This window comes from Syngnathus scovelli, unplaced genomic scaffold (genome assembly GCF_024217435.2).
Source record: "Syngnathus scovelli strain Florida unplaced genomic scaffold, RoL_Ssco_1.2 HiC_scaffold_171, whole genome shotgun sequence".
Classification (NCBI taxonomy): domain Eukaryota; kingdom Metazoa; phylum Chordata; class Actinopteri; order Syngnathiformes; family Syngnathidae; genus Syngnathus; species Syngnathus scovelli.
The window spans coordinates 8,347-17,500 of NW_026061265.1; positions in this window are offsets into that span (position 1 = coordinate 8,347).

The window sequence follows — 9,154 nt, forward strand, 5'->3', positions numbered from 1 at the left end:
CGTTACGGCGCAACAGCCGTTCGCACTTAGAAAATATTCGCCAAAGTCGTCCGGACCTCCAGGGGAAGAGGCCGAATTTTCGCTCGTTCGGGCCGACCGGAGGAACCAGCCGGGTCGGACACGTTACGGCGCAACAGCCGTTGGCACTTTGAAAATATTCGCCAAAATGTTCCGGACCTCCAGGGGAAGAGGCCGAATTTTCGCTCGTTCGGGCCGACCGGAGGAACCGGCCGGGTCGGACACTTTACGGCGCAACAGCCGTTCGCACTTAGAAAATATTCGCCAAAATGTTCCGGACCTCCAGGGGAAGAGGCCGAATTTTCGCTCGTTCGGGCCGACCGGAGGAACCGGCCGGGTCGGACACGTTACGGCGGAACAGCCGTTGGCACTTAGAAAATATTCGTCAAAGTCGTCCGGACCTCCAGGGGAAGAGGCCGAATTTTCGCTCGTTCGGGCCGACCGGAGGAACCAGCCGGGTCGGACACTTTACGGCGCAACAGCCGTTCGCACTTAGAAAATATTCGCCAAAATGTTCCGGACCTCCAGGGGAAGAGGCCGAATTTTCGCTCGTTCGGGCCGACCGGAGGAACCGGCCGGGTCGGACACGTTACGGCGGAACAGCCGTTGGCACTTAGAAAATATTCGTCAAAGTCGTCCGGACCTCCAGGGGAAGAGGCCGAATTTTCGCTCGTTCGGGCCGACCGGAGGAACCAGCCGGGTCGGACACGTTACGGTGCAACAGCCGTTCGCACTTAGAAAATATTCGCCAAAGTCGTCCGGACCTCCAGGGGAAGAGGCCGAATTTTCGCTCGTTCGGGACGACCGGAGGAACCAGCCGGGTCGGACACGTTACGGCGCAACAGCCGTTCGCACTTAGAAAATATTCGCCAAAGTCGTCCGGACCTCCAGGGGGAAGAGGCCGAATTTTCGCTTGTTCGGGCCGACCGGAGGAACCAGCCGGGTCGGACACGTTACGGCGCAACAGCCGTTGGCACTTAGGAAATATTCGCCAAAATGTTCCGGACCTCCAGGGGAAGAGGCCGAATTTTCGCTCGTTCGGGCCGACCGGAGGAACCAGCCGGGTCGGACACTTTACGGCGCAACAGCCGTTCGCACTTAGAAAATATTCGCCAAAGTCGTCCGGACCTCCAGGGGAAGAGGCCGAATTTTCGCTCGTTCGGGCCGACCGGAGGAACCAGCCGGGTCGGACACTTTACGGCGGAACAGCCGTTGGCACTTTGAAAATATTCGCCAAAATGTTCCGGACCTCCAGGGGAAGAGGCCGAATTTTCGCTCGTTCGGGCCGACCGGAGGAACCAGCCGGGTCGGACACCTTACGGCGCAACAGCCGTTGGCACTTTGAAAATATTCGTCAAAATGTTCCTGACCTCCAGGGGAAGAGGCCGAATTTTCGCTCGTTCGGGCCGACCGGAGGAACCAGCCGGGTCGGACACGTTACGGCGCAACAGCCGTTCGCACTTAGAAAATATTCGCCAAAGTCGTCCGGACCTCCAGGGGAAGAGGCCGAATTTTCGCTCGTTCGGGCCGACCGGAGGAACCAGCCGGGTCGGACACGTTACGGCGGAACAGCCGTTGGCACTTAGAAAATATTCGTTAAACTTCACAGGACCTCCAGGGGAAGAGGCCGAATTTTCGCTCGTTCGGGCCGACCGGAGGAACCAGCCGGGTCGGACACTTTACGGCGGAACAGCCGTTGGCACTTTGAAAATATTCGCCAAAATGTTCCGGACCTCCAGGGGAAGAGGCCGAATTTTCGCTCGTTCGGGCCGACATGGAGAACCAGCCGAGGCGGACACTTTACGGCGGTTGAGCCGTTGGCACTTAGAAATTATTCAGACTTCCATCAAACACACATCGGCCTTTTGCCGTCACTGCCCGGGATGGGCACCGTGGTAGCTCGGACAGTTCGTGTGACAGCTTCCGCTGGCACTTAGAAAATTTTTAAAATGAAAATAAACAGTTCTGCACATACGTGCCGACTATATTTTGCGAAAGGGGGGTAAAGTGATGAGTACACTAACTGGGGGGACCAAGTACATAAAGCCTACCCCTGGTACCTCAGAGAGGCCGAATTTTCGAATTCTGAGGCCGAGCTGGGGAACCAGACGAGGCGGACACTTTTCCGAGCGAGAGCCGATGGCACTTAGAAAATTTTCGGCTAAGTCGGCAGGACTTCCAGAGCGAGAGGCCGAATATTCGTCATCTGTGGCCGACCGGGGAACCAGCGGAGGCGGATAGGCGGTCACGGAGGTCCCGCCGGCTGGTCCGCGGGCCATTTTGGGTCCCGTAATTTAGCGGTCGCGGTCCGGAATCCACGCCGACCGGGGAACCAGCGGAGGCGGATAGGCGGTCACGGAGGTCCCGCCGGCTGGTCCGCGGGCCAATTTGGGTCCCGTAATTTAGCGGTCGCGGTCCGGAATCCACGCCGACCGGGGAACCAGCGGAGGCGGATAGGCGGTCACGGAGGTCCCGCCGGCTGGTCCGCGGGCCATTTTGGGTCCCGTAATTTAGCGGTCGCGGTCCGGAATCCACGCCGACCGGGGAACCAGCGGAGGCGGATAGGCGGTCACGGAGGTCCCGCCGGCTGGTCCGCGGGCCAATTTGGGTCCCGTAATTTAGCGGTCGCGGCCCGGAATTCGCGCCGGCCGGGGAACCAGCGCGGGCGGATAGGCGGTCACGGAGGTCCCGCCGGCTGGTCCGCGGGGGGAACTGCGCCCTCTGGCGGACACGCCATTGTAAATGAATGGGGTTTGGCACTTAGTGCATTTTTCGCCGAAGCCGACGAGCGCTCCGGGCGAGGAGGCCGGATTCTCGCCATCCGTGGCCGGCCGGGGAACCGGCCAAGGCGGATAGGCGGTCACGGGGGTCCCGCCGGCTGGTCCGCGGGCCAATTGGGGTCCCGTAAGTTAGCGGTCGCGGCCCGGAATCCGCGCCGGCCAGCAGCCACCGGGAGGCGGGTAGGCTGTCACGGAGGTCCCGCCAGCTGGTCCGCGGGCCAATTAGGGTCCCGTAAGTGAGCGGTCGCGGCCCGGAATCCACGCCGGCCAGCAGCCACCGCCAGGCGGGTAGGCTGTCACGGAGGTCCCGCCAGCTGGTCCGCGGGCCATTTAGGGTCCCGTAAGTTAGCGGTCGCGGCCCGGAATGCACGCCGGCCAGCAGCCACCGGCAGGCGGATAGGCGGTCACGGAGGTCCCGCCGGCCGGTCCGCTGGCCAATTACCTCCAGCCGAGCGGATATGAACTTTATTAGCACCTTCTACGAGATGGCGGAGCCTTATTCGACAACCAGCACCTCGGCTTAGCATTTTCCACGGCCCGCTGATCTTCCAGAAGACGTCCAGCCGGTTTCCTCCTCACATTTTAAGCCGGCCGAGGCTTCCGGCACCCCGGCTAAGCTTTCTCCACGGCCCGCTGAGCTTCCGAGGGACCTCCAGCCGGTTCTCCCGGTGCCTCGCGCCTCGCTTTGTGAGCCGGCCGAGGCTTCCAGCACCCCGGCTAAGCTTTCTCCACGGCCCGCTGAGCTTCCAGGGGACCTGCAGCCGGTTCTCCCGGTGCCTCGCGCCTCGCTTTGTGAGCCGGCCGAGGCTTCCAGCACCCCGGCTAAGCTTTCTCCACGGCCCGCTGAGCTTCCGAGGGACCTCCAGCCGGTTCTCCCGGTGCCTCCCGCCTCGCTTTGTGAGCCGGCCGAGGCTTCCAGCACCTCGGCCGAGCGTTTCCCACGGCCCGCTGAGCTTCCAGGGGACCTCCAGCCGGTTCTCCCGGTGCCTCGCGCCTCGCTTTGCGAGCCGGCCGAGGCTTCCAGCACCTCGGCTGAGCGTTTTCGGCGGCCCGTTGCTCTCCCGGAGGTCGCAACGGGGAGTTACCTCCCTCTCGCGGACACGGCGAGTAAATACACCGCCTCTCGCACTTGGCGCACACTCACTCGCATTGCTACGCCTCCCGTGGCACTTTAAGCGGCCGAACGGCGGGAGTAACTGCGACTCTCCTAAGGTAGGCTCACTTGACTATTTATTTATGTATTTATTTATTTTTGACGGTTCGCGGAGGCGATGACGCTCCGCGCGGGTAAACGGCGGGAGTAACTGTGACTCTCTTAAGGTAGGCTCACTTGACATTTATTTATTCATGTATTTATTTATTTTTGACGGTTCGCGGAGGCGATGACGCTCCGCGCGGGTAAACGGCGGGAGTAACTGTGACTCTCTTAAGGTAGGCTCACTTGACATTTATTTTGGCGGTTCGCGGAGGCGACCGGCACCGCCGGGAGGCCGTGCGCGCGCGCGCAGAGCGGCCGAATAACGCTCCGCCGGCCCCGGGTGATTACCGAGAGGCTCCCCGGCCTCGCGGAGCTCCGACGCTCCTCCGCGGGACCTCCGGCGGCCGGCGCGCTCGCGCACCACCCCCCGGCACCGCCGGGAGGCCGTGCGCGCGCGCGCAGAGCGGCCGAATAACGCTCCGCCGGCCCCGGGTGATTACCGAGAGGCTCCCCGGCCTCGCGGAGCTCCGACGCTCCTCCGCGGGACCTCCGGCGGCCGGCGCGCTCGCGCACCACCCCCCGGCACCGCCGGGAGGCCGTGCGCGCGCGCGCAGAGCGGCCGAATAACGCTCCGCCGGCCCCGGGTGATTACCGAGAGGCTCCCCGGCCTCGCGGAGCTCCGACGCTCCTCCGCGGGACCTCCGGCGGCCGGCGCGCTCGCGCACCACCCCCCGGCACCGCCGGGAGGCCGTGCGCGCGCGCGCAGAGCGGCCGAATAACGCTCCGCCGGCCCCGGGTGATTACCGAGAGGCTCCCCGGCCTCGCGGAGCTCCGACGCTCCTCCGCGGGACCTCCGGCGGCCGGCGCGCTCGCGCACCACCCCCCGGCACCGCCGGGAGGCCGTGCGCGCGCGCGCAGAGCGGCCGAATAACGCTCCGCCGGCCCCGGGTGATTACCGAGAGGCTCCCCGGCCTCGCGGAGCTCCGACGCTCCTCCGCGGGACCTCCGGCGGCCGAAAATAGCTCCAAGCCCAGCGGATCGGCTGCTTGGAAGCACCGCGCCGTCCGGCTCCACCTGGTACCTCGCACGGCTCTCATCTCCCCCCCGCACGGACTTCCGAGCGCTCGGGGAGACGCTCGGAAGCTGCCCGTGCCGTCGCGGCGGGGAATTGCCTCCCTCTGGCGGACGCGGCGAGTAAAAACACCACCTCTCGCACTTTGCGCACACTTACTTGCGTGGGTCCGCTTCCGATGACACTTTGAGCGGCCGAACGGCGGGAGTAACTACGACTCTCTTAAGGTAGGCTCACTTGACATTTATTCATGTATTTATTTATTTTTGACGGTTCGCGGAGGCGATGACGCTCCGCGCGGGTAAACGGCGGGAGTAGCTGTGACTCTCTTAAGGTAGCCTGACTCGACGTCTTTTTCAACGGTGGCTGGAGGACCCAGGCGGTTCTCGGGGGTGCGTCGCTCCTCACTTTTGACGCCCGAGGAGGCTCCCGGCACCTCGGCTACGCGTTTTCGGCGGCCCGCTGAGCTTCCAGAAGACCTCCAGCCGGTTCTCCCGGTGCTTTCCTCCTCACGTTTTAAGCCGGCCGAGGCTTCCGGCACCCCGGCTGAGCTTTTTTCCCACGGCCCGCTGAGCTTCCAGGGGACCTCCGGCCGGTTCTCTCCGCGCGCTTTCCTCCTCACTTTTAAGCCGGCCGAGGCTTCCGGCACCCCGGCCAAGCGTTTCCCACGTCCCGCTGAGCTTCCAGGGGACCTCCGGCCGGTTCTCCGCGCGCCCCCCTCCTAACTCGGCTCCCGGCACCCCGGCTAAGCGATTTGAACGGCCCGCTGATCTCCCGGAGGTCGCAACGGGGAATTGCCTCCCTCTCGCGGACACGGCGCGTAAATGCACCGCCTCTCGCACTTGGCGCACACTCACTCGCATCGCTACGCCTCCCGTGGCACTTTAAGCGACCGGGACCACCGCGAGCGCGGGCGATGACTAAGAGGCTCCCCGGCCGGCCTCGCGGAGCTCCGACGCTCCCCCGCGGGACTTCCGGCGGCCGGCCGGAGCCTCGGCACGGCTGCCGCACTCCCTAATAACACCCCGCGGACCCCCGCGAGCCGAACGCTCGCTGCCGCGGGCGACCCGTGCCAAGGCGGACGCGTGACGGCGCGGGAGCCCTCGGCACTATCTCACGGTCACGTATGTAGTCAAATCGTGTAAAATCACCGTTAGTTTATTCATAATATAGGTAATAATTAAATAAATATTAACATCGCGTATATTATTAATAAACACATGTATGTATTTATTTAATAATTAAATAAATATTAACATCGCGTATAATCATGCGCAATACTTCGTGGCCGACCGGGGAACCGGCGAAGGCGGACGCATCGCGGCGCGAGAGCCGTTGGCACTTTGGAAAAATAAATAAATAAATAAATAAATAAATAAATAATAATTCGCCGACCGGGCTCCGGGGGGAGAGGCCGATTTTTGGCCGTTCGTGGCCGACCGGGGAACCGGCGAAGGCGGACGCATCGCGGCGCGAGAGCCGTTGGCACTTTGGAAAAATAAATAAATAAATAAATAAATAAATAAATAAATAAATAAATAAATAATTCGCCGACCGGGCTCCGGGGCAAGAGGCCGAATTTTCGCTCGTTCGGGCCGACCGGGGAACCGGCGAAGGCGGACGCAGCGCGGCGCGAGAGCCGTTGGCACTTTGAAAAAAAAAAAAAAAAAAAAAATTCGCCCACCGGGCTCCGGGGGAAGAGGCCGGCTTTTCGCCGTTCGCGGCCGACCGGGGAACCGGCGAAAGCGGACGCGCTCTCTAACGAGCCCCGCCGGCCGGAGGAAGTGCGCCCTCTGGCGGACACGCCGTTGTAAATGAATGGGGTTTGGCACTTAGTGCATTTTTCGCCCAAGTCGAAGCGCGCTCCGGGCGAGGAGGCCGGATTCTCGCCACCCGTGGCCGGCCGGGGAACCGGCCAAGGCGGACGCGCTCTCTAACGAGCCCCGCCGGCCGGAGGAAGTGCGCCCTCTGGCGGACACGCCGTTGTAAATGAATGGGGTTTGGCACTTGGTGCATTTTTCGCCCAAGTCGAAGCGCGCTCCGGGCGAGGAGGCCGGATTCTCGCCACCCGTGGCCGGCCGGGGAACCGGCGAAGGCGGATAGGCTTTCACGGAGGATCCGCCGGCTGGTCCGCGGGCCGATTAGGGTCCCGCGAGTGAGCGGTGGCGGTCCGGAATCCAGGCCGGCCAGGAGGCACCGCCAGGCGGATAGGCTTTCACGGAGGAGCCGCCGGCTGGTCCGCGGGCCGTTTAGGGTCCCGCGAGTGAGCGGTGGCGGTCCGGAATCCAGGCCGGCCAGGAGGCACCGCCAGGCGGATAGGCTTTCACGGAGGACCCGCCGGCTGGTCCGCGGGCCGTTTAGGGTCCCGCGAGTGAGCGGTCGCGGTCCGGAATCCAGGCCGGCCAGGAGGCACCGCCAGGCGGATAGGCTTTCACGGAGGACCCGCCGGCTGGTCCGCGGGCCGTTTAGGCTCCCGTAAGTTAGCGGTCGCGGTCCGGAATACAGGCCGTCCAGGAGGCACTGCCAGGCGGATACACTCTCTAACGAGCCCCGCCGGCTGGTCCGCCGGGGGAAGTGCGCCCTCTGGCGGACACGCCGTTGTAAATGAATGGGGTTTGGCACTTAGTGCATTTTTCGACCAGCGGCAACGCAGGCTGACGGGCGGCCGCTTCCACGGGCCGGTACTACTCTACGGAGGCGCTAGCCGCCTCCGGTGGGGGCCGTGTGATCTCGCTGGATGCCCGAGGACCTTCCGCGAGGCCCGGCCGCAGCTTTTACGCGCGCCCGGTCCTATTACCTGGTGGAAGCTGGAGGCCGGGGCTCCGCAGCTCGCCGCCCGGGGACCTTCCGCGAGGCCCGGCCGCAGCTTTTACGCACCACCGCTGCTATTCTCTGGCTCCGGCTTCGTCCCGGAGGGTGCTTGGGGAACGGCGGCGCACACCGCGAACGGCCGGTGGCGGTCGGCTGGTGGCGGTCGGCTGGTGGCTGTCGGCTGGTGGCGGTCGGGGGTGGCGCTTGGGGATGGCGCTTGGGGATGGTGGCTGTCGGCTGGTGGCGGTCGGCTGGTGGCGGTCGGCTGGTGGCGGTCGGCTGGTGGCGGTCGGGGGTGGCGCTTGGGGATGGCGCTTGGGGATGGTGGCTGTCGGCTGGTGGCGGTCGGCTGGTGGCGGTCGGGGGGTGGCGGTCGGGGATGGCGCTTGGGGATGGTGGCTGTCGCCTTGTGGCGGTCGGCTGGTGGCGGTCGCCTTGTGGCGGTCGCCTTGTGGCGGTCGGGGATGGCGCTTGGGGATGGTGGCTGTCGCCTTGTGGCGGTCGGCTGGTGGCGGTCGCCTTGTGGCGGTCGCCTTGTGGCGGTCGGGGATGGCGCTTGGGGATGGTGGCTGTCGCCTTGTGGCGGTCGGCTGGTGGCGGTCGGCTGGTGGCGGTCGGGGGGTGGCGGTCGGGGATGGCGCTTGGGGATGGTGGCTGTCGCCTTGTGGCGGTCGGGGGGTGGCGGTCGGGGATGGCGCTTGGGGATGGTGGCTGTCGCCTTGTGGCGGTCGGCTGGTGGCGGTCGGCTGGTGGCGGTCGGCTGGTGGCGGTCGGGGGGTGGCGGTCGGGGGTGGCGCTTGGGGATGGTGGCTGTCGCCTTGTGGCGGTCGGCTGGTGGCGGTCGCCTTGTGGCGGTCGGGGGGCGGCGGTCGGGGGTGGCGCTTGGGGATGGTGGCTGTCGGCTGGTGGCGGTCGGCTGGTGGCGGTCGGCTGGTGGCGGTCGGCTGGTGGCGGTCGGGGGTGGCGCTTGGGGATGGCGCTTGGGGATGGTGGCTGTCGCCTTGTGGCGGTCGGCTGGTGGCGGTCGCCTTGTGGCGGTCGGGGATGGCGCTTGGGGATGGTGGCTGTCGCCTTGTGGCGGTCGCCTTGTGGCGGTCGCCTTGTGGCGGTCGGGGATGGCGCTTGGGGATGGTGGCTGTCGCCTTGTGGCGGTCGGCGGTGGTGGTTTGGGACCGGCGTCCGGCGCAAAGTGCGTGTTGCGCGGGCCGGAGAAAATTTAGGCCAGGGGCCCGCCGCTGGAGAAATTTTTAGGTACCAGGGGTGGATTTTTTTTGT